Here is a 20,971-nt window from a genome sequence, read left to right on the forward strand (position 1 = left end):
AGAAGTTAAGTATAGGATAATTAGTGGTGATAAGGAGAAGCTGTTCAAAGCCGAGGAGAAACTGGTCGGAGATTTTGCCTTCTTAGCGATTCGAACTCGGACAAATAACGTTGTGCTAAACAGAGAAAAAACTGAGGAATACCTAATAAGAGTGAAGGCACATGTACATTTGCACGACAGAAATATATCAAGCTATGAAACGGAGGCGAATATCCACATCAAAGTACTGGATCGCAATGACCTGAGTCCGCTGTTTTACCCAACCCAGTACACTGTAGTTATTCCGGAGGACACGCCCAAATATCAAAGTATTCTAAAGGTCACCGCAGACGATGCAGACCTCGGCATCAATGGGGAAATCTACTACAGTCTCCTGATGGATAGTGAATACTTTGCTATCCATCCAACCACTGGCGAAATTACTCTCCTGCAGCAGCTTCAGTATGCGGAGAATTCGCACTTCGAGCTCACAGTGGTGGCCTACGATCGGGGGTCTTGGGTGAACCAACAGAACCACCAGGCCAGCAAGGCGAAGGTCAGTATTTCGGTGAAACAGGTTAACTTCTACGCTCCAGAGATTTTCACGAAAACCTTTTCGAGCGTGACGCCAACATCAAACCCTTTGATTTATGGAATAGTTCGAGTAAACGACAAGGACACTGGGATAAACGGCCACATAGGACGATTGGAAATCGTCGATGGAAATCCGGATGGCACGTTTCTTCTGAAGGCAGCGGAGACCAAAGACGAGTACTACATCGAACTAAATCAATTTGCGCACCTAAGCCAGCAACATTTCATTTACAACTTAACCCTGCGGGCAGAGGACCTGGGAACTCCCCGTAGATTCGCCTATAAAACCGTTCCTATTCAAATCAAGCCCGAGAGCAAAAACATACCCATATTTACGCAGGAGATTTACGAAGTATCGATTCCAGAAACGGCCCCCATTAACATGCCTGTGATAAGGCTGAAAGTGAGCGATCCAGATTTGGGCAAAAATGCATTGGTTTACTTGGAAATCGTGGGTGGAAATGAGGGCGATGAATTCCGAATAAATCCCGATTCCGGAATGCTGTACACAGCGAAGCAGCTGGATGCCGAAAAGAAGTCAAGTTACACCTTAACCGTGTCCGCCATTGATCAGGCAAATGTGGGGTCCAGAACACAATCTTCAGCCAAGGTGAAAAATCAGCGTACAGGATATGAACGACAATGATCCCATTTTTGAGAATGTCAATAAGGTGATTAGCCATCAATGAAAACAACTTGGCTGGCTCGTTTGTTGTGAAGCTCACTGCCAAAGACAGGGATTCTGGTGAAAATTCATACATATCCGTATAGTATTTGCCCAATCTAAATGCGGTTCCATTTGAAATCGATCACATTCAGCGGTATAGTTAAGACCACATCTCTGCTTGACTTTGAAACAATGAGCGCAACTATGAGCTGATAATACGTGCATCGGATTTGGGGGATTGCCGTACAGAAGACAGACCGAAATCAAACTGTCCATCGTCGTCAAGGATATTAACGATAATCGTCCCGCAGTTTGAACGAGTGAACTGCTATGGCAAAGTGACCAAAATCGGCCCCAATGGGCACCGAAGTTTTCGTTACCTCAGCCATTGACTTTGACGCAGGCGATATAATATCCTATCGCTTGAGCGATGGCAACGTGGATGGCTGCTTTAACTTGGACCCCACATCGGGCTCCCTGTCTATTTCCTGCGATCTGAAGAAAACATCTTTAACAAATCGTGTTCTTAAAGTTTCCGCCACGGATGGCACTCACTTTTCCGATGACTTGATCATAAATGTACATTTATTGCCAGAAGATTTGGGTGGAGATTCCAGTATTCTACATGGCTATGGGTCCTTTGAGTGTAGGGAAACTGGCGTGGCGAGGAGATTAGCAGAAACATTGTCTTTGTCTGAAAAAAACAATGTAAAAGTGTGTCGCCCATCCCGTTTTCAGTGACTTATCTTTAACACCCCAGTCGATATGGTCAAAATGTGCATAGACCAGAGGTTCGTGAACTTCCCTCAGGAATTGTCCATCAACGAAAGTGTCCAATTGGGTGAAACAGTTGCTTGGATAGAAGCCAAAGATCGCGATTTGGGCTTACAATGGAAAGTTGGTATTTGCCATTTTAGACGGGGACTATGATTCGGTGTTTCGCATTGATCCAGACCGCGGTGAACTGCAGATCATTGGATACTTGGATAGAGAGCGTCAAAATGAATATGTCCTCAACATCACCGTCTACGATCTGGGTAGCCCGACCAAATCGACATCAAAAATGTTGCCAATAACGATCCTAGACGTGAACGACAATCGTCCGGTTATTCAGAAGACATTGGCGACCTTCCGGCTGACTGAGAGTGCCAGGATAGGAACTGTGGTACACTGCCTTCATGCCACGGATGCGGACTCCGGAATCAATGCTCAGGTTACATATGCCCTATCGGTTGAGTGCAGCGATTTCACGGTCAATGCAACTACGGGATGCATTTGTCTGAACAAACCACTGGATCGCGAGAAACTGGATAATTACGCTCTTCACATAACGGCCAAGGATGGTGGCAATCCCGTGCTCTCTTCAGAGGCTCTGGTTTACGTCCTTGTCGACGATGTCAACGACAACGCGCCGGTTTTTGGAGTGCAAGAGTACATATTTAAGGTGCGCGAAGATCTGCCCCGCGGAACAGTGTTGGCTGTAATCGAAGCGGTGGACGAAGACATTGGACCCAATGCCGAGATCCAATTCTCTCTCAAAGAGGAGACCCAGGATAAGGAACTATTCAGAATCGATAAGCACACTGGTGCAATAAGGACTCAAGGGTATCTGGACTACGAGAACAAACAAGTGCACAATCTTATTGTCAGTGCCATCGATGGCGGAGATCCCTCGCTAACTTCAGACATGTCCATAGTAATAATGATCATTGACGTCAACGAGAACAGGTTTGCTCCCGAATTTGACGACTTTGTGTACGAGGGAAAGATAAAGGAGAACAAGCCGAAGGGAACGTTTGTAATGAATGTCACTGCACGGGATATGGACACGGTGGACCTGAACTCGAAAATCACGTACTCAATCACAGGTGGCGATGGGCTGGGAATTTTTGCGGTCAACGACCAAGGTTTGTATTGCCTTTGTATGACATCTCAAGCGGATTATTGTCAATATATATTGCAGGTTCAATAACATCCTTGTCCCAACTCGATGCGGAGACGAAAAACTTTTACTGGTTGACGCTCTGTGCACAGGATTGCGCAATAGTTCCCCTTAGCAATTGTGCAGAAGTATGTATATACATATATCTAAAGATGTCATGAAAACTTAAATTCACTTCATTATTAGGTTTACATACAAGTCGAAAACGAAAACGATAACATTCCTCTTACGGACAAACCAGTGTACTACGTAAATGTTACGGAAGCAAGTTGGAAAATGTTGAGATCATTACTTTGAAGGCATTCGATCCTGATATAGATCCCACTCAGACAATTACATATAATATAGTTTCAGGAAATCTGGTCGGGTACTTTGAAATTGATTCGAAAACAGGTACAAACATTAAATATAAGTTGAATTGATATATATTTACTACATTGTTCTTGTTCTTAGGGTGATTAAAACGACAGAACGCAAATTGGATAGAGAAAATCAGCGAGCATATTTTGGAGGTGTGTTAACTTGTAATTTTCTGATAGTTGTAAAATCAAAAGCCTAAAATTTTAATTTTCAGGTGGCTATATCAGATAACGGATCTCCAGTACTATCCTCTACATCGCGAATTGTTGTGTCTGTGCTCGATATCAACGATAATAGCCCAGAGTTTGACCAAAGGGTTTACAAGGTGCAAGTTCCGTCTTCAGCCACTGTCAATCAATCTATTTTTCAGGTATGCCTCATGCTTTTAATGTTAATGTTAAATGTTAGCGAAAATTATCTCATAAATGATTTTTTTAGGTCCATGCTATCGACAGCGACAGCGGGGAAAATGGGAGAATTACCTACTCAATTAAGTCCGGAAAGGGTAAAAACAAATTTCGCATCGACAGCCAGAGGGGCCACATACATATAGCAAAACCATTGGACTCCGATAATGAGTTTGAAATTCACATCAAGGCTGAGGACAACGGAATTCCTAAGAAAAGTCAAACTGCTAGAGTTAATATTGTTGTAGTTCCTGTTAATCCTGATTCCCACAATGCACCGTTGATAGTCAGAAAGACATCCGAAAATGTCGTCGATCTAACAGAGAATGACAAGCCAGGATTTTTGGTAACTCAAATATTGGCTGTCGATGATGACAACGACCAGCTGTGGTACAACATTTCCAGTAAGTTTAATAGACTTAGAATCCACATTTTTAATACTTATTGAAATTTAATTTTTATAGATGGCAATGAAGACAATACCTTTTACATTGGCCAAGATAACGGAAACATTTTACTTTCAAAATATTTGGACTACGAAACCAAACAGTCATATAATCTAACTATTAGCGTTACTGATGGCACATTTACAACGTTTACTAATCTCTTGGTTCAAGTGATCGATATTAATGACAACCCCCCTCAGTTTGCTAAAGATGTGTATCATGTCAATATATCAGAAAATATTGAGGAGGAATCAGTTTAATGCAACTTCACGCCACTGACAGAGATGAGGACAAAAAACTATTCTATCATCTACACGCAACTCAGGATCCGTCGTCCCTGGCATTGTTCCGAATCGATTCCATAAGTGGAAATGTTATTGTCACTCAGAGATTGGATTTTGAAAAGACTGCACAGCATATACTCATCGTTTTTGTTAAAGATCAAGGAGCGCCTGGAAAAAAAACTATGCCAAGATCATTGTAAACGTGCATGATCACAATGACCATCATCCAGAATTTACTGCTAAAATAATTCAAAGTAAGGTTCCGAAAGCGCAGCCATTGGCTCTAAATTAGCTGAAGTGAGGGCCATAGATCGAGATAGTGGGCACAATGCCGAGATCCAGTACTCTATTATCACAGGTAACGTGGGTAGTGTGTTTGAGATAGACCCGACTTTTGGTGTAATCACATTGGCTGGCAACTTAAACATTAATAAGATTCAAGAGTACATGCTTCAAGTAAAGGCCGTCGATCTGGGAAACCCACCTTTGTCATCGCAGATACCTGTGCACATCATTGTCACCATGTCCGAGAACGATCCTCCGAAGTTTCTCAACCAACATTGCCATAGAAATATTTGAAAACCTACCCATCGGAACGTTTGTTACTCAAGTCGCCGCTCGGTCTTCGTCATCCATATTCTTTAATATTATTTCTGGCAACATCCACGAAAGCTTCCGCATTAACCCCTCCACTGGAGTTATTGTTATCAATGGAAATATCGACTATGAATCCATTAAGTAAGCAATACATTTTATTACAATTTTAATTTTTATTAAATTTTTTGTTATCCCAGGGTATTCAACCTTACGGTTAAAGGAACCAATATGGCAGCCGAGTCATCCTGCCAAAATATAATTATACATATCCTAGATGCTAACGATAATATTCCGTACTTCGTTCAAAATGAATATGTGGGAGCATTATCTGAATCTGCCGCGATTGGATCTTACGTTCTGAAAGTATACGACTCATCAAAAGTAAGTGTTTGTAATTGGACTTAAAGATATCAATAACAATATATTTTTACTTCAGTCATTTAACATTACAAGTCAAGGATGCGGATGTCGGAGTAAACGGAATGGTTGAATATCACATAATTGACGATCTGGCAAACAATTTTTTAAAATAGATTCGACAACTGGCGCTATTGAGCTGTTACGACAACTGGACTATGAAACCAATGCTGGTTATACTTTTGACGTTACGGTAATTAAAGCTTTAAATAGTTTTAGAATTTTGTCTTCAAATTGTGTATATTTTAGGTTAGTGATATGGGAAAGCCCAAACTACATTCCACTACAACAGCACATGTAACGATTCGTGTCATAAATGTCAACGATTGTCCTCCAGTATTTAATGAGCGTGAACTCAATGTAACTTTGTTCCTTCCAACTTTTGAGAATGTGTTTGTTAGACAAGTTAGCGCCAAGGATGCTGATAACGATACTTTAAGGTTTGACATTGTGGATGGAAACGCCAATGAATGTTTCCAGATCGAAAAATACACCGGAATAATTACAACAAGGTAAATATAGCTAGAATATTTATTTGGAACATAAAACCATAACTTTTGTTTTTAGAAATTTTGAACTATTAAATAACGAAAATGATCGGACTATACTTGCACTCCGTGCCTCCGACGGAATATTCTCTGCAATTTTAATAGTTAAAATTAAGGTTTATCAGCCATCGACTTAAATTTTGGATTCCAACGTGAATTGTATAGATTTCTGCATTTGAAAATAACACAAAGGTAGCCACCATTGGATTGGTGAATGTGGTTGGAACTCACTGAACGAAAACGTTGAGTACCGCATCCTGACCCAACACAATTGTTTGAAATTGGAATCAGTTCGGGAGCCCTAAAAACCACTGGAGTTATTTTCGATCGGGAAGTAAAGGATTTGTACATACTCTTTGTGGAAGCAAAGTCCGTGCTATACGACGGCATGAATTCGAATGTTCGCAGGGCAGTAACGTCCATATATATATCCGTCTTGGATGTGAACGATAACTGCCCTTTGTTTGTCAATATGCCTTATTATGCCACCGTTTCAATTGACGATCCAAAAGGAACGATTATAATGCAGGTTAAGGCTGTTGACTTGGATAGTGCAGAAAATGGGGAGGTCCGGTACGAACTTAAGAAGGGAAATGGGGAGTTGTTCAAATTGGACCGCAAAACTGGAGGTTATCTATAAAGCAGCATGTCGAAGGTCATAATCGAAACTATGAATTGACAGTTGCTGCCTATGATGGCGCCATAACACCTTGCTCTTCAGAAGCTCCTCTACAGGTTAAGGTAATGAAAAAATGGACAAATTTGACTTTTTAATACAAACTCCCATTTTATTATAGGTGATTGATCGTTCGATGCCGTTTTTGAAAAAGTTTTACACTGTTAGCGTCAAGGAAGACGTGGAAATGTACTCGGCGCTTTCCGTGTCCATTGAAGCTGAAAGTCCCTTGGCAGGAGTTTAATTTACACAATATCTTCCGACAGTCAATCGTTTGAAATTGATTACAACACAGGTAGATTCAGCCAGCTATATTATTAAATTCAAATTATCTAAGCTTATATTTAATTTCAGGCTCAATTTTTGTCGTTAATGAATTGGATTACGAGAAATAAGCTCACACGATGTTTCTATTCGAGCGACAGATAGTCTTTCTGGTGTTTATGCTGAAGTCGTTTTATCTGTTTCCATTATGGATGTCAACGACTGCTTTCCAGAAATTGAGAGTGATATATACAACATAACCATTCCAGAAAATTCTTCGTTTGGAACACAAATTTTGAAGATTAATGCAACTGATAAAGACTCTGGAGCAAATGCAAAACTTTCCTATTATATTGAGTCTATCAATGGGCAAAACAATTCAGAACTGTTTTACATTGACGTCACAGACGGAAATCTGTATTTAAAGACTCCATTGGACTATGAACAAATCAAATATCATCATGTTGTAGTTAACGTTAAGGACCATGGATCGCCATCATTAAGTTCCCGATCAAATGTATTTATAACAGGTAGAATTCTGTCTCACCTCACCTCTTACAGACTAATTGAAAATATATTATTTTTATATTTCAGTAAAAGACTTGAACGATAATGCTCCATGTTTTGTAGAGCCGTCGTACTTCACCAAACTATCAGTCGCAGCTGTTCGTGGACAATTTGTTGCCCTACCTAAGGCATACGATAAGGATATTTCTGATACTGACTCCCTAGAGTATAAAATTGTTTATGGAAACGAATTGCAAACCTATAGTATTGATAAACTAAGAGGAGTTATATCCCTTCAAAACATGTTAAATTTTACTGATAAAAGCAGCACAGTCTTGAATATTTCTGTTTCCGATGGAGTTCATACAACATATGCCCGGCTCAAAATATCCTTAATGCCAGAAAACGTGTACAGTCCACAATTTGATCAAAGTACTTATGAGGCTCAAGTACCTGAAAATTTGTTACACGGTCATAATATAATCACGGTATGGTATTTTATTAGATAGGCACAAGACATTAGTGTGTAACAATAATTGGTTTTTTTAGGTAAAAGCATCGGATGGAGATTTTGGCACCTACGCAAGTCTTTACTACGAAATAGTTTCCGAGGAAATGAAAAAAATCTTTCTCATGGACCAATCGACGGGTGTAATTACTTCTAAAGTAACTTTTGACCGTGAAAAAAGGGATGAGTATGTGGTGCTACTGAAGGTTTCCGACGGTGGCGGTAAATTCGGATTTGCCTCACTCAAGGTTATTGTAGTGGACGTGAACGACAACGTTCCTTACTTCCTATTGAAGGAATACAAAATGGTTGTAAGCACAACAACGGAAGCGAACCAAACTATCTTGACGGTAAAAATTGTCTGCCATTTAAAGAAGTCCCTGTTTAAACTGTTTACTTACAGGTCAACGCCAAAGACGACGATATTGGTGATAATGGATCTGTGTATTACCAAATTGTTCAAAAGGCCATCGATGAGGCAGTAAAGGAGGTGATTGAAATTAACGAGAAAACTGGAGATATTTCTTTTAAGAGGAATGCAGAATCTTACGGAGTGAACTCCTATCAGTTTTTCGTTCGTGCTTCCGATCGAGGCGAACCTCAATTTCATTCGGAAGTTCCAGTGTCAATCGAAATAATCGAAACAGATGCCAGTACTCCCATTTTTGAGAAATCTTCGGTTCTACTCAAGATCATAGAGTCAACGCCACCAGGAACCGTGCTAACAAAGCTACATATGATTGGAAACTATACGTTCAAATTCTCAATAGCAGCGGATCAGGACCATTTCATGATATCCGATAGTGGTGAACTGATCCTCCAGCAAACATTGGACAGGGAGCAACAAGAGTCGCACACTTTGATTATAGTGGTGGAAACTTCCACAGTTCCGGTTTTTTTCGCCTACGCTGATGTTTTAATTGATGTCAGGGACGAAAATGACAACTACCCCAAGTTTGACAACACATTCTACAGTGCCAGTGTTGCGGAAAACAGTGAAAAGGTCATATCCTTGGTCAAAGTATCGGCAACAGATGCGGACACCGGACCAAATGGCGACATTCGGTACTACTTGGAAAGTGATACTGAAAACATCCAAAATATTTTTGACATTGACATCTACACTGGCTGGATCACCTTGCTAACCTCCTTGGATAGAGAAGTTCAATCCGAGTATAATTTTAAAGTAATTGCTGCCGATAATGGCCACCCAAAGCATGATGCAAAAGTACCTGTAACTATCAAAATTGTAGACTATAATGATAACGCACCAGTATTTAAATTACCTATCGAAAGACTTTCTGTTTTCGAAAATGCACTGCCTGGCACAGTTTTAATCAACTTACTCCTAATTGACCCCGATATCGAAAAGCAGGAAATGGACTTCTTTATCATTTCTGGGGACAAAAAAGCCCAGTTCCAAATCGGTAAGAGCGGAGAGTTATTTATTGCCAAACCATTAGATCGCGAACAGATCATGTTCTACAACTTAAGCATAATAGCCACTGACGGAAAATTCACTGCCAAAGCCAATGTAGAAATAGATGTAAAAGACATAAACGACAATACGCCTTACTGCCTAAAACCCCGCTATCATATCTCCACTAATGAATCAATCTCGATTGGAACTACGCTCGTTGAAATCAAGGCGGTTGATTTTGATTTTCAAAGCAAACTTCGCTTCTACCTTTCGGGCAAAGGTGCGGACGACTTTACTATTGGAAAGGAAAGTGGCATCCTAAAGGTAGCAAGCGCACTAGATCGGGAGACGACGCCCAAGTACAAATTAGTAGCACATGTTCAGGATGGCAAGGACTTTACGCAAGAGTGCTTCTCGGAAATAATCCTCACGGTCAATGACATAAATGACAATACGCCAATTTTCCGATGGCTCAATATAGATGAGTGTGCCCGAGGCATGCACAACTGAACACTTTTGATCACGAAAGTGCACGCGATGGATAAGGATTTTGGGTTAAATAGACAAATCAAATACTCCCTGATGGGCGAAAACCCATGATTATTTCAAAATATCTAAATCGACTGGTTCATAAGGCTGGACAAACAGTTCTCGACCGGTGAAACTATTTCATTGTTTAATCTCACAGTGAAGGCGGAGGACTGCGGCGTTCCCAAAATTACACTCGATTGCAACAGTTGCTGTGAACATATTGGACATTAATGACAATCCACCGAGTTAGTATGCGACAGTATTCCTGCAAAATTCTAGAAAATGCCACACATGGCACAGAAGTGTGCAAAGTTTATGCCACTTCGATAGATATTGGGGTAAATGCGGATATTCACTACTTCATAATGAGTGGCAACGAACAGGGAAAGTTTAAAATGGATTCGACGACAGGCGACTTGGTGCTAAATGCAACCTTGGACTTATGAAATGTCCAAGTTTTACTTCTTGACCATTCAAGCTATTGATGGAGGCACTCCACCACTTAGCAACATTGCCTATGCGAACATCTCTATTTTGGACATTAATGACAATAGCCCGAAGTTTCTGCAAAACCTGTACCGCATAAATGTCAATGAAGATATTTTTGTCGGCTCCAAGATTTGGACATTAAAGCCACAGACGAAGATTCTGATGTAAACGGTCTTTAACTTACAACATGAAAAGGGCGACAACATAGGTCAGTTTTCAAATAGAGCTGAAAAACGGAACAATAAGTGTTTCAAGGCCTTTAATCGTGAGACTATTTCGCACTACACTCTGGAAATTCAAGCCTGTGATCAGGGGTGATCCTCAAGATGCAACAGGTGTGCCAATAAATATAAACATTTTGGATACGAACGATAATGCACCCATCTTTTCCAGCGCCAACTACAGTGTTGTACTTCAGAAAACCGACCTCTAGGCTATATATTCCTAACATTCAAATATCAGACGCAGACGAATCACCCAATACCACACCATATACCTTCGATATTAGGTCTGGAAATGAGGGTGGCCTATTCCGACTGGAACAAGATGTTCCTTGAGCACAGCCTCGCGATTTAATCACAACCTGCAGGATGAATTCGTGATTCAGGTTCGAGTTTTCGACAACGCACACCTCCATTATATTCCGATGCCTGGGTGGTTGTGAAATAATTGAAGAAAGTCAATACCCCGCCCATTGTCACACCTCTAGAAGTAACCATAAATTCATTCGAGGACGATTTTCGGGCGCATTCATTGGCAAAGTTCATGCCTCGGATCAGGACAAGTATGATGAATTGAACTTCAGTTTGGTGTCTGGTCCGAAGACATGTATCAGAGCTCGAAGCTGTTCAACATTTCCAACAACACGGGAAAGATCTATGCCATATCCAACCTAGATATTGTCTGTATAAGCTGAATGTGTCCGTTTCGGATGGCAATTCCATGTCTTTTCGGTGGTCAAGATTCAATGGTTGAACTGGTAACCAATAACATGCTAAAAGAGTCAGTTGTTATCCGGTTCAGTAGGACTTCAGCATCTGAGTTTCTCCTGGAGTCACAGGAAAACGTTTATGCGCTCCATTCGCAATATCATGCGATGTCGCCAAAAGGATTAATTCTCATCACCTTCACGGAGCATCAAAAGCGTCAAAGCATTCTGTGGGTAATCGACGAGCCAGGTCCATTGGCTCTGACTTGAACGTAGTGTTTGCAGTGCGGAAGCAGCAAATAATACCCGACTCCGCTGAATTCTTCACCAGTGATGAAATCGGCAGACACTGGTAGACAAAAAGAACGAGATTGAAAACGAAACCAACCTGGTGGTGGAGGATATACTGCCATCCACCTCCAAAGTAACAAAATGAATGCGTTCATGGGGAATGCAAACAGGTTTTACAATCTTGAAGAACAACGTTACCACCACCTTTACGGATGTGATAAGCTTCGCTGCGCCATCTTACGTTCAGGTGAATACATGTGTCTGTCGACCAGGATTCGATGGAAAGCACTGCAAAGAGACTGTGAATGCCTGCTCCACGGATCCGTGTTCCCCGCAGAGGATCTGCATGCCATCTGGATCGGCTTTGGGTTACCAATGTGTCCTGTCCCAAGGGATTTTCAGGAACATACTGTGAGAGGAAGTCTTCGAAGTGCAGCAATGAATCCTGTGACATGGGTCTATTTACTGCGGTGTCCTTTGGCGGAAAGAGCTATGCCCCTACAAGATTAACAAGGTAAAGGCGAGGTTTACGTTGGAAAACGAGTTTTCCTACTCCCTGCAGATAAGAACTGTGCAGCAAACTGGCACGCTGCTGTATGCCAGCGGCAAGGTGGACTACAACATTCTGGAGATTATAAACGGAGCTGTTCAGTACAGATTCGATTTGGGCTCGGGCGAGGAGTCATTAGGTGTGTCCAGCATCAACATCTCTGACGGGGAAGTGGCATCAAATCAGTCTGGAGCGGGTCTCTCCAATAGTGCCAAAGTAATGGTGGACAACAAGCACGTTTCCCATGGCAGTGCTCCGGGTGTGAATGGCATCCTGAACATTCAGTCCAAGATATTTTTGTGGGCGCGAAGTTCGTCCACATCCATCGATAATTGGCTACGAAGATATTCAGCGCGGCTTCATCCGGCTGCATGGCAAACATCAAAATAGCCAAAGAGTCGCTGCCATTATATATTTCCGGCGGACAGTACCATTGCTGCATTTGAAGCGTTTTACAAATGTCGAGTTCAAGTGTGATCCGTCGAATGTGCTGGTGCGTCTGGGTATTTGCGGGTCTCAACCATGTGCCAATAGTGGAATCTGCAAGGAACTCGATACGGATGTGTTTGAATGTGCCTGCCAGCCACGATATTCCGGCAAGCATTGTGAGATCGATCTTGACCCCTGCTCATCGGGACCCTGCTTGTTCGCGGAAGGTGCGCATTACCACGGACCCAACAACTACAGCTGCACGTGTCCCATCCACCTATCCGGAAAGAGGTGTGAGTACGGCAAGTTTTGCACTCCGAACCCGTGCAAAAACGGTGGCATATGCGAGGAAGGCGATGGAATATCGCACTGGCATGTGCCGGGGCTACACCGGACCCACTTGTGAGATCGATGTGGATGGATGCGAAACCAGCCGTGCGGCAATGGAGCGACCTGCATCAATGAACCTGGAAGTTTCCGATGCATTTGTCCTTCTTATCTCACAGGAGCCAGTTGCGGAGATCCCCTGTATTCGAACTCTATTTCTACAAAGCTGAAGAACTTTTCAATAGAGCACATAAGTGGGATCATTTCCGCGTGGCTGTGGTACTGGTCATCATCAGCTGTGTCCTCTGTTGCGTGGTCCTTCGGAGAGTTCCTCTTCCAAGCGAAGAAACCGGCTAGAAAAGGACAAGAACAAACCATCGTACAAGGAGGCGAATTTGAACTCATTGGTGGACAAGGACAATTACTGCAAACCAAACGTTAAGCTGAAGTAATTTGGAGGTTAACCAACGGCCCATTGTTACACAGCAGCCCCAAATGACAACCTATTTCTGAGCAATAGGAACTTTGTAAATAACTTGGACATCTTGCGTAGCTATGGTTCGGCTGGCGATGACTGGAAAATGTGCCATTCGAGTACCAAAAGGTTAATCGAAACAAACAGCATGTGAACATAAACTCTTGCCATTCCACCGATGCGGATAATGCCTACAAACAAGAATGGTGCGAGCAAATGCATTAAGAACCTTCAGTGAAATAAACTGAACAATGGTAAGAAACGGCCTTTACCAGCAGTTATTTAAAGCAAATATACCCATGCTCTTTATTTCAGAACTTAAACGAGATTTCGGACCATCTGTGAGTCCTTTTCAACTGGGAAGCTAATCCAAGTTGAAATGCCCAACGTGTGCCACTCTTCCAGTGCGAATTTCGTTGATTATTCAGCTCTTGCCAATGGTCAATATCATTGGACTGTTCCGACTGGGTTCGCAAAAGCCATAATCCCTTGCCAGATATAACCGAAGTTCCTGGAGCAGAAATTGCTGACTCGTCGAGCTTACATAGCAACGATAGCAACGAGTCCAAGTCGAAGAAGCCTTTTTCGTGCACAGTAAGTACAAAACCGAAAAACGAATTCATATGTCCGAACAATATTTAACTTCACAATCAATAGGGGAAGACGGCGATGTTGATCCCACGAGGATATAGCCGCGTTGAATGAGGATATCGGATCGGAGTATTTGGATCGGAGGCAGAGAGCTGCTTGGAGCCGTTTATGTTGCCGATATCAGTAATCAGCGCTTTCAAGACTGAGTTCTTTTAATAATATCGAGAATGAAGACTATAAATCAAATACAGGTAATTCACTTCGTCAATATACCCGAAGAAATGTAAATACCATTTAGGAAATTAAAAAAAAAGAATTGATACCATTATAATCACAAAGTTTTTATGTTTATGTTCAAATTAAGCAGTTTTATTTAATTGGCTGTTACAAAATCAATATTTAAGTTCTTAAGTGTCATCCTTGTATAATTTCAAAGCTATTCCTGTGAAATGTATTGCACACAATTTCAAATCACATAACAAACTTTTCCCCTATAAGACAGTCTGTTATTCCTTTGAACTTTCAAACAAATAACATCTGTGTATACTAACCTATTTAACTACTTCATTCATGCAATCAGTGCCTTTACCGTCGAAAGTTAGTCATTCGTGTAAGTTTTTTATTCATTATAAGTAATAGTCCAATAGTTATTTATAGATTCAGGCTAAGCGTCAAGCTTTTATAAACATTCTATATTTTATAATGAACCTGTATTAAATTGAAAAATATGTATATATAAGCTACAACATAGTACCTATATAAAACAGTCTTAACTTTTAAAAATAACAATTATATTACTTAAAATATCCATATCTGATCTATTCAACAGGCAAAGTATATTAAGACATCCTGATTCGTATTTACCGACGATGCATTTTCCAAGTGAGACGGATGGGGAAAGCTCTATGACCGAGGGCCGATTTGTAGGAAGGAAATGAAAGCCAGAAGGACGATAAGTGGTAAGCACGGAAAATGCTTATACATATTTTACAAATATCACAAGTTAACCTATGCAGAAAATTCAGAGGAGGCATACCTATTCCATGCGCTGTCGGAGAAATTGGATCCAACAGCAACATTTCGGTTCGACTGTGTGAATTGAAGATTCTGAGTTGGAGGAGTTTTTACCACAACAACAAACAAACAATTAAATGACATGCTTAATATATAAGACCTACATTTTACACAAATTATTTCATTTCGTTAGATACTATTTTCCATAGGAAAAACTTTGTTATATATTTTCAATAAAAACTCATAAATAATATCGCGTCTTTACTGCCCGTTCATAATATCATTACTTAATACCCAGGTAAGCTCCCATTCACGTGTCATATAAAAAATTCATTCTATCATCTTGTTTTAGGCTAATTTATTTATTTCTTTTGCTTGCCTTGGCCAACTTTTGAGCCATATACTTTTTCCCTCAGTTTTTGAAGCGTGTTTGAGCTGCCGAACCATTTTGAACTTTCCATCAGCCTAAAAATAATTTCAATTAAATGATATTGCAATGTATTAAGTAAACATATACCTTCTCCTCTGGAGGTAAAATTGGAGGTTCATTCTTGCTCAGGAAATATTCCAGGAACTCGTTTGGATCCAATGCCTCATTCTTAAGTCGCATTTTACGGTCGATGCTCAAGGTCTGCTTTACATTATCAGTAATGTCGCCAGAGTTGTACGCTTGCAGTACTCGTGCCAGTGCGGAGTAGGCGTACTCCTTCATATCATCTGGGGCGTTCTCGGTCATCATTTCTAGCCACAGCAGGAAGCTGGTTCCGTAATCGCACTTTGGTATAAGCAGGACTTTTTGAAACGCTCTCTTGATGCCTCCATTGGCCGCCCAGGGGCATGTTACTCGTGCCGACGAGTACAATTTGTCATTTTTCTTTAGTGGTTCAAGATCTTGCTAGATATTGAGGTACCCAGAAGTCTAGGGTTTATCTCTACTGCCTCAGTGGAATCTTTTTCCAGAATAGTCTATGAGCTTCTTCAATGTACATTATGGTGGGCTGAAAGGCCTTAGCCACTTTTAGAATAACATGTAGGAAATATTCCAAGTCATTAGCATATTGTAGGTCTTCTCGGGACTCAGTTCATAAAAACTGCATCTGGGTATACAGAAGGTTTTAACCGCACGAAAACAATTTTAAACAAAAGCAGTATACTTAATTCTGATGCAATGATTTGACACAACAATCTCTTTCCGCTATTTAGAGGTCCAATAGTAAAAGAGACTTCGGTTTCGGAACATCGAATTCGCCCATTCCGAGCATTGGACTCTTGAATAACCATTTAAATCACCCTTCGCTGGACCCAATGTACTGAATTTCAAGCCGATAATACATTCGTTAAGGGTTAGTAGCTTTTAACAAATAACCACATACTTAATCCATCTCATCTCGTGTGTCGTCTGCCACAAATTAAAGTCCGCTATAAACTCATCGAAGTCCTATGGCATATCCTCTATTATGCCGGCATCTTTAAGCTCATGTACAAAGACTCCAGTGTCCTATCGCTGTCATGTCCTTGGCCTTTTCTTCTTTTTATTCCTTCTTTTTCGGATACTTTACCTTGAGAGCCTTATACTTTCATTGATTATCCTTCCCAGGCCTCCCGCAGCAACTCAAATTCTACCCTACAAATGAATAATATAATAATATAACAAGAGGAACGCGATAGTCGAGTTCCCCGACTATATATTCCGTTACTCAGCTATTTAAGTGCGAAGGAAGTCTTTACACAACAGTTTTGCGGTTTGTGGCGTTAGATGGGCTGACAACATGAATCGACAAACTTGCACTGCTTCTATGTCTCTGAACATGCTGAACTCAACTTTCTAGCTATATAAATTCCTGAGATCTCGACGTTCATACGGACGGACAGACGGACGGGCATGGCCAGAGCGCTCGGCTATTGATCCTGATCAAGAATATATGGTCGGAAACGCTTCCATCTCCCTGTTACATACTTTTCAACTCTACGAGTAATACTAAGGTATACTAGATTTGGGAAAAATATTATTTTACCTCATATACTCGTCGACCAAGCCCCTCACTTCCTGATGTATTTTTGCCAGTTCGTCCTCTGTAACCCAATCCTTGATGGATCATGATCTTATTAAATATTCATCAACATTTCTCCAGTCCCTTGGCATATTTCTGCATTGTTTCTTCAATGTTTTCTAAAATCAAAGGATTATTTGGAGACATGAATCATTCCTTATTAAGTCAAACTATTTACCAATTGGCTGCTTGCTGTTATCTCGTAGCCAATACGATGATTCCCGCGTCTCTTAATTTTTCGACGTTTAGCTTCCTTCATTTTCAATTGTTTAGTTTTTCCTTCTTTTCCTTTTTCCTTCTTCTCCTTATCGCGAAGCTTCTTTTCTCGGCTTTAGACAGCGTTTTTACCAAGACTTTCCTGAAATTCCATTGGGGTCATTGTTTCATCAATGACGACTAATACCGTTCCCTGCTTCACGGGATCGGGATAAGGATGAAAATTTCCAGTCGCATCGTAACTGTAAAGTAAGAGTTATACCTTGCGCATCTTTTTAATTAAATCAACTCACAATTCCTTGAACCAAGCTCGGATATGGTCGATATATCTTCCATCATCCATGGACTTCGAACTTGCAGAAGTCTGGTGCGCTCATCGTTGATCAAGTTAATGAAGTCTTCATCCAGCTTCTTTTTCAGCATCTCGTTTTTGTACATTTCCATAATAGAATTGTCCTTATAATTAGGTCGCTTCAGTTCCTTATTTTCTTCATACCATACAATTCCTCCTTAAACCTCTTCCTTATTTTAACTATTTCCGCGTCCTGTAACCACGCCACCAGCTTTGGATTTTACAAGCAGCGCAGTTTCGTATTGCATCTAAGTCTTCTTCATCTAAAAAAGATTTTAAAACCAAAGGAGCCATGTCTTTGTTTAAAAACAAACGTATATAATTACCATCAAGTGCGATATCCGCTGCATCATCCTTTTTAAGAAGGTTTTCGCAGGACTCATCCGCTTTCAAGAAGTCAGCTGAAAAAATAGTTCTCTTCACGGAATACTCATTGCCTGATCAGGTTTAAAGGTGAATTTGTAATGATTTTCTTCTTTGATGGACCTTGAGGAACTTTTCTTGTCGTACTTAATGTTGGACTTGTAAACCCGAGCGCGGCTGCCCTTTCGTGAGCTTGAATGAGCTTCACGGCCTCACTGATCGGTCCCCAGTCCTGTGCTGCTTTCTCCTCCTTTCTACATCGTTCATGTACAATCGGTTGTCGGCTATAATATTTTGAATGTCCAATGGCGACGGTACAGAAATTGGGGTGATCTCCATATGACCAAGTCCCGCGGGGTTAGCTCCTGGCGATCAACGCCTTATCTATATATATGTATTCACTCATTTCCAAATCTTTTAACTCTTCTTTGAGTTGCATTAGCTGCTGAGTGCACTCTCCACCAAAACGCGACCAATGCTCGCTTTTGCACTTGGAAAGTGTTGTGGTATATGAAACTTAACTTATCGACCAGCTCCACATACAACACATAGAGCTCTGCGAAAATTTAAACGATACTGCTTTGTCCTCTGGAGGCTGAATCTTCTTCAGGCGGTTCTGCTTTTTGATAAGCTGTCCAATTTCCTTGCGCGTGGAGACCCAAAATTTATGGTTAAGATCGAATGACATTTTGGATTTTGCCTTTTGTGTGCTTGCTAAATAAAAAAATTTCTTGCGGTGTTAAGAATATAGTTTTTATTTATTTGCTTCTGTACACTTAATAAAAATAAGTCGATTACCTGATTATTCAAGGGCTACTTAGTACCAATACAGATTTTGATTTCATATAAATTTATCACTTTATTTCACTTAAGATACGATAATCAGGGAATCCGGAAGGGAACAACCACTGCCTCTTTGTGGTCGATTTGTATGTGCGAAACACTGATGTGTGCTTCTCGGTAAAGAGTTTCATCTAAAAATATTCGGAATAGTTATTATTAGTCCAAATGATCTATTTTTTTGCCTTTTCATACTTACTTGTGCAGTGTCTTCTGGATAAGTTGGCTTAGATAGATAGAACTGATGGCTTGGTACATCTTTAAGGAGGCCTGTAGTTAAGTTAAATGTAAGTCGTCATTTTCCCTTTAACGTACTAATAGTGCAAACCTTTTGGCGCGATACTGGAGTGCTGACCGTTGTTCCACTGCTGATGCAAGCGCTGCGAGTACAATCTTATTCTATCGGCGTACTCCTGGTGCTCCAAGCTGTGGCAGTCCATGGCTCCAACGTTTATCATGTTTCTGAAGAGCAAAGGAGTGTATGAGCAAATATGCTGGTTTTAACAAGTAGGGTATAGATAAGCGATGATCAGGGCTCTTTGCTGTTGCATTGGTAATCCCGACATTTAGTGTTCTCTTCATACTCGGGAACAACCGTACTAACTACTAGATCCAGGCATCGCTTACGCCATAACTATACATATGCTTTGAATAAAGGGGACCATATCAAAAACGTACATCGCAGTATTCTGCACCAGTCTGGAGAGGGCGTTTTGGTCGTCCTTCTTGGGAAGGGAGTGGGCGTAGTCGTTGCTGAGGCCATCGGAATTGCTCCTCCGAAGGGCAGACTATGGTTAACGGGATCCACTAGAAGGTGTGTCCGCTCGTTCGGCTCGTTGGGCTGCGGATGAAACGCATTATGTATCCGGTCAGTTGTAGGGGAATAAGTGGCTTTGTGAATTACCTGGGCACCCGGGTCCTCGGTGCATTGCCAGCAGTTGCAGATCGAGGCAAAGTAGCTCCAAACAGAGTGCACATAGTCCATTCTAAATGCAATTATTCAGTTGTTCTTTATATTTTTATGCAAGTTTTCTAGAGGTGGAAATATGCATATTCGATAACATCGGTACCAGAGTACCAGACTGTTTAAAACAGATGTAGACGCCCGTTGCCACATCGTGTTAGAACTTGCGTGTTATCGATTACTTTTGGAACCGCGCCAAGAATTACAATTCTAATCGGAAATCAAACGGATTATTGTTTATAATATAATGAATATTACTTTATAAATATCAATGAATATTTCTAATAATGTATAGGATTGAAGAGTTTTTTTTTAATTTTTTGTTAAATATTTAATTTGTTGTTTTTGGCAATAAAACTATATAAAATGTAACACATTAATACATTATCTATTTATAATTGAGATTCTGAAATAGGTGATGTTATTATACCCGTTACCGGTAGTGTAAAGGGGTATACCAGATTCGTTGAAAAGTATGTAACAGGCATAAGAAAGCGTTTCCGACCATAAAAAGTATATATATTCTTAATTAGGATTAATAGCCGAGTCGATGTGGCCATGTCCGTCTGTCTGTCTGTCTGTCCGTCCGTATGAGCTAGAAAGTTGAGATTAAGCTCCAGAGACATAGACGCAGCGCAAGTTTGTTGACCATATCCGTCTGTCCGTCTGTCTGTCCGTATGAACGTCGAGATCTTAGGAACTATAAAAGCTAGAAAGTTGTGACTAAGCATGCAAACTCCAGAGACATAGACACAGCGCAAGTTTTTTTGATCCACGTTGCCACGCCCACTCTAAAGCCCACAAACCACCCAAGCTGCCACGGCCACACTTCTGAAAAATGTTTTGATTTTTGTTCATGTCTTTTTATACCCGTTACTCGTAGAGTAAAAAGGTATACTAGATTCGTTGAAAAGTATGTAACAGGCAGAAGGAAGCGTTTCCGA

The 20,971-nt window shown here is 40.9% G+C and overlaps 3 pseudogenes; 1 reads left to right on the top strand and 2 right to left on the bottom strand.

The window, feature by feature from the left end:
• Positions 1-4: 4 nt before the first annotated feature.
• LOC122625763 lies at positions 5-15,378 on the top strand (annotated as a pseudogene).
• Positions 15,379-15,599: 221 nt separating this feature from the next.
• Positions 15,600-18,911, bottom strand: LOC122625764 (annotated as a pseudogene).
• A 43-nt stretch (positions 18,912-18,954) lies between these two features.
• Positions 18,955-20,095, bottom strand: LOC122625761 (annotated as a pseudogene).
• Positions 20,096-20,971: the final 876 nt, after the last annotated feature.

Source organism: Drosophila teissieri, unplaced genomic scaffold (assembly GCF_016746235.2).
Source record: "Drosophila teissieri strain GT53w unplaced genomic scaffold, Prin_Dtei_1.1 Segkk78_quiver_pilon_scaf, whole genome shotgun sequence".
Taxonomy (NCBI): Eukaryota; Metazoa; Arthropoda; class Insecta; order Diptera; family Drosophilidae; genus Drosophila; species Drosophila teissieri.